Source organism: Triticum urartu, chromosome 6, assembly GCF_003073215.2.
Source record: "Triticum urartu cultivar G1812 chromosome 6, Tu2.1, whole genome shotgun sequence".
Taxonomy (NCBI): Eukaryota; Viridiplantae; Streptophyta; class Magnoliopsida; order Poales; family Poaceae; genus Triticum; species Triticum urartu.
In genome coordinates, this window is record NC_053027.1 from 74,199,845 (window position 1) to 74,205,844 (window position 6,000).

The following is a 6,000-nucleotide window of genomic DNA, read 5'->3' on the forward strand; positions in this document are numbered from 1 at the left end:
TGTGTACAAAAAGCAAAATGACACAGTGCATTAATGCCAACACTAAAAACAAAATAGTTGTTACATTTCATATAATTTCTTACCGCCGCATGACGAAAACTCGGCTGGAAGTAGATGCCAAACAGCTTGCCAGTTGCAAGGCTACTAGCGCACCTTGACTTGCACAGTCGACATGGTGGTGGTGGTGGTCGCGCCATTTTCCTAAAGCAATATGATCAAAAATATGAACGATCCACTTCACAGGAAAGGAAAACAATAACTTAGCATGGGATGATCATCAAGCTCAACATGCAAACCAACATACCAAACTAGCATCGACTATTAAACCCTAGAAACTATCCTATATCAAAGTTTTATATATGACCAGAGGCTTATATCAACTAACAACTATCAACTATGTCTAAATTTTTATTAATCAGTTAATCATATCAACTATCATCTCTCTCTCTCTAAATGTTGCATATCAACTAGCCTACTAAATCAACTAAATCAACAAGCCTACTAAATCAACTAGCCTACTAAATCAGCTAAATCAACAAGCCTACTAAATCAACTAGCCTACTAAATCAACTAAATCAAAATGTTCTAAATCAACTAGCCTACTAAATCAAGTAAATCATATCAACTAAATCAAAATGTTGCATATGAATTAGCCTACTAAATCAAGATGTAGAAGGGAGGAGGGGTTGTGGATGGAGGAGTGAGGAGGGAGAAGGAGGGGCGACTGGAGGAGGGAGGAGGAAGGAGGACGGAGGAGGAAGGCGGAGCAAGGAGGAGCCATCCAGCGGCGAACGGAGGAGTGGTGGGAGGACGGAGGAGGAGAGGCGGGGAGGAGGGCGGCCGGCGAAGGATTACCGAGTCCAGGGAGGAGGAGGAGGTGACGGCGACGCAAAGGGAGGAGGGGTAGGCGAGGGCGGACGGCGAGGGCGAGGGCGGACGGCGAGGGCGAGGGCGACTGGCGGGGGAGGACCGGCGTGGGAGGGATTGAGGGGGGAGATCGAGTGAGTGTGAGTGGAGAGAGGAGAGTGAGGGGCGGCCGGTTGGGGAAGATAGAATGGCTTAGCAGTAGCGCACTATAGAGAAATGCGCTACTGCTAAACGAACTAGCAGTAGCGCCTTACAGCCAAAATGCGCTACTGCTATGTGTAAACATGTAAAAATATACATCAAAAATACATTGATCATCAATGATCTTTTTGTGTACAATCTGAATTGTCAATATGAGTCCTCGCCGGTTTTTAAAAACCGGAGAAGACTCATATTACGGTCACAAATTCTACACATAGAGTTCAATGAACACCAAGTGGTTATGATAGTTTGAGAAGTAACATATTTAAGGTGGTAAAAAACCTGTTCGCGGAGCGAGGTGGGACTAAATCTTGTAGTAAACTTAGCAGTAGCGGTTATAATAAGAATGCGCTACTGCTATGATCTGTAGCATTAACGCTCCTTGTATTAAGGCGTTGCTGCTATAACTAGCTTCGCGGCGGGGTCGTGACAATTATAGCAGAAGCGCGGCTTATCACAGACACGCTACTGCTACATCTATGTCAGCAGCCGTTTCGTCGGAATGCGCTACTGATTCGTAGCAGCAGCGCTTTGTTTTAAAGTACGCTGCTGGTAAGATTTTGTGTATAGGTTTTTTTCTAGTAGTACCCTGACATGCTATAATTCATGGTCTTGTCCAATCAAGAGAAGTTATATGTGTCGTACCATATTTTAATTTGTAGTGTTATTCCTATGTGCGGGTTCTACAACAAGTAGTACTAACTCCATCCTGATTTATTAATCTCCTTTGTATTTTATGCAAATTTTGACATTAAATTTAATTAACAAAAATGTTAATGCATGTCATAAAAATTAATATAATAGAAAACTATGTTCAAATAAGAATCCAACTATATAAGTTTTAGTGACATGCATTAATATTTTGTTAGTTAAATCTCTAGTTAGAATCAGAGGAGTTGTCACCAATCGAAATGCACTAGTACGTCCAGATTTTGTACTCCTCTGATCCAAATTAAATGATGCACATCCAAATTAAATGATAGTGTGTCACTTAAATTGGATCGGAGGGGGTAGAAGTTTTACCTAAGAATCCCTATTTGAATACCCCAACCAGGCGTGGGGACGAAACAACACTAGCCTGACACAACAATTTCCTAGGCGGGGCCAGGCAGTCGATTTTGTCATGCACAATATGGAGCACATGAATCAAGCAAACCATCACGTCCATAGCGGGAGCTCCTATTAGGCGCACAACACGCAGGGTGAGGCCAACTCCACCACACGACTCCAGACGAACGTCTGGTTTGTCTGGATTTTGTTTCTTTGGAGTGTCGATGGGTTCGCCCACGTTCATGTTTGTCCGATGGGTCGTGGGTGCGCCCAACGCGCGGCCGCACCTCAAAACCTGTTCAGGATAGACGTAAATAAAAATAATTTAAAAACTTAATTAAAATGGCTAAAAAAGTAAATAAACGCAGTTAAAAAAACATAAAACATATATATAGGGGTTACGGCCACAAAACGGCCCAGTTTAGTCCACTTAAACGACCCAGTTCATAATTAACATAAAACCAAAAAAAATGCCTCCCCCGCGCGCGCTCCCGCCGTGCCCATCGATGCCGTGGCCGTCGTCGTCTTCACTGGCCGCCGGTGTCATCGTCGTCGCTGACGAGGTCGATGTATTCCGGCGGCGTCCACAGGTGGGCCGGCGGTCCGTGGTGCACGGGGACGGCTGGCTGCAAGGTGGCCGGTGGTGCCTGCACCACTTCCTCCCGAGGCGAGGCCTCCCGCTCCGGCGACCGCGGCGGCGTGGGGCACCAGTTCACGGCCCCCAGGGCGGCCGCCATCTGCTCAGCGGAGCACGACCAGCTCCACCCCTGGCCCACCAGGTCAGGGTGCAACGCGGCCACCGGCGGCTCTTCGGGAATGGCGACGTCGCCGGCCGCGGAGAGGGCCATCGTCGCCTCGAGGTCCGCCCATTGGCGCTCGTCGTGCGTGTGCATGGAGTCCTCCAGCACACGCGCCATGAGCCGGGCCTCCTCCTCCGCCGTCATGCGAGGAGGTGGGGGTGGCGATGGAGATGGCGACGGCGACGGCGACGGCGTGGACGTCAGGCCGCGGACCCGCATACGCCCGCGCGCTTGGGGAGCCGCTCGGGGCTCACGCGGCCGCCGCCGCCCCGTCGACGTGCGGGCGAAGAACGACGCCCGCCGCACGTCGTGCTCATCGCGGAACCACGTGTCCCACAATGTCGAGTCGGGGGCGTACCTCTCGTCGTGGTAGAGGTCGTCCGGGAGAAGGCGGTGGCGGCGCTCGATCTCCTGGCGGCGCGCACGGCAGCTCTGTGGGACGGGCGGGATCGGCACGCGGTCGGCTGACAGATGCCAGTTATTGGGGAGGTGGACGTCGCTCAAGGGCAGCGGCGTCCTCGTCTCCCAATAACGGCGGTAGATGGCCGCCTCGATGTAGTGCCGGTCGCGCGAGCCGGTGGCGGGCGCGATGGAGAAGGCGGGCGGCGCGGGGGCCCGACGTGGTGGCGATGGCGACGCGGGCTCCTCTTTCTTCACCGAGCCGCGGCGGCGTCCCGACGAGGAACCAGCCTCGCGGTCGTGCTTGCCTTTGCGGCTGTAATTCCACAGGCCCATGGATGCGGGCGGCCGGCCGGCGAGTTCTTGGCTAGGGTTTGGATTCGACGCTGTTGGGTTTCGAGGAGGCCGCAGGGTGGCGTGGGGCAGTGTGGACGACGACCCGTCCATGCTTCCCACTTAAAGGACGGCGACCGTTCGACGTGCGGATGACAGGTGGGGCCGCCCGCTCGTGCGCATTGATGTGGGCGGGTGGGAGGTAGGTGGCCGACTGTCACGCGACCCCGACGCGGACAAGGCGCGCGTCCGTTTGGTGTCCGTCGCGACCCAAATCTAACGCAAGTTTGCGCTCAAAATAGGTCGGTCCGGATACAAAACGGAGAAGATGGGTCCGGACCGTCACGCGCTGGGCCGCCTCCTTTGTCCATTTTACCTCAAACGGGTAAGGCCAGATATGATAGGGTCGTGCGGTGGAGTTAGCCTGACAAGCAAATGTGGAGCCCCGCTCGCCAGCGTGAGCTTCTGGGCCGGCTCATGTGTTGTGCAAGACGCCCCAGGTTTTTCCATTTCATTTTTTTTCTCTCTGTTTTTCCTTCTTTTGTTTTCTTCTTCTTTAAAATAACTTAGGACTTCAAAAAACATTCAAATTTCAAAACAATTGTAAATTATGAAAAAAAATGTGCGCGCATTCAAAAATATGTTCACAATTATGAAAAAAATGTGTGTGCATTCAAAAACATTCACGATTTCCCTATGGCCCCCCACCACGGGCACCCCTATATCTCGCATTAAGCGAGACCTGAGGGAATTCTCTTGTCGAGCACTACATGTTGGGTCGGCCCAGGATAGCGAATAGTTTCTGAAAAAACAGAGTCAAAAATGGTGCTAGCGAGGTATCAATCATGGGATCGGCTAGTTGATTCCAAGCGCTGCTAGCCACTGCGACAGACTGAACTTGTTGTACACTATGGAGAGCGCGCGACCTACTAGAAAGAAAATTATCTGGGTTTTACCATGTACTTTCTTTTCCTGTTTTTACTTTACTTTCTTTTTCTTCATTTTTACTTGTCTAATTCAACATTCTTATTCTGTGTTTTTTATTTTTACTCAGTTTTCACATGCTTTTCTAGAAAAAATATCGGTTACCAAACACAGAAAATGTTGAATAAGTATTAAAAATGTTGAACGAGTATTGAAAAAATGTAGAACAAGTATTAAAAATGGTGAACAAGTATTTGAAAAATGTTGAACATGAATTTATAAATTTTGAACAAGTATTTGACAAATGTTGAATAAATTTAAAATTTTGAATGAGTATTTAAAAAATGTTGAACAAGTTTTTGCAAATGTTGAAATAGTATTAAAAATCTTGAACAAGTATTTAAAAATGTTAATAAGTATTAAAAAAAATTGAAGAACTATTTAAAAATTGTTGAACATGCATTTCAAAAATGATGAATAAGTATTAAAATTTTGGAATAGAATTTTTAAAATGCTGAATAAGTGTTTGGATAATGTTGAACATGTATACAAAAAAATGTTGATCATGTATATAAAAAGGTTGAACATGTATTTGAAAAATGTTGAGCAAGAATTTGAATAATGTCGAAAAATATTGAAAAATAAATTGATCATGTATATAAGAATGTAGAATGAAAAACAGAAAGAAACAAAGAAAAAATGAAAGAAATCATAGAAGAAAAAAAGAATGAAAAAATGGAGAATAAAAAATGAAATGAAAGGAAATGAAAAAACAAAGAAAAACTGGAGAAGACCGGCTCTGCTCGCCTCTAGTAGGCCGCGGTCCTACTACTAACCAGTAACTCGAAGTGGGCAGAGTGGTAGGAGCCTCTCCTGCTGTTTTCAAGGTAAAAAAAAGTGGGCAGAGTGGTTAGTTACACCGGTGACCACGCTGGAGACCAGGGTTTGAACCCTAGGTTCGCCCATTTTCTTCACGATTTGAATCTGCGAGCGCTAAATGGTTCGGCTCGATACTATTTAAGTTGACGCGAAAGATCCTTACAGAATCGCTTAATGCGATAAATAGTCGTTGCGCCCCACCACTTGGCCGCCTCGATTAAACTGGGCCTTGCCCAAAGCACATCACCCTGCAAGGGCTGCACCGACTAGCGCTATGTCTCGCATAGAGCAAGACCTAACATGCTCTCGCGTCGGGAATCTCCCTAAATTGGCCGGCCCCGCGCGGGGGGTGCAGAGCCTCTTTTTTTTTCTGATTTTTCTTCGTGTTTCTTTACTTTCATTTTGTATTTTTCTTTATACTTCCAAGTATTATAAATACATATTACAAAAAACACTTTGCATAAAAACATTTGAAAAAATGTTAATCAGGCAATTGAAAAATATGAAATATGTATTAAAAATGTTTTTCATTTGTACAAAAAATATA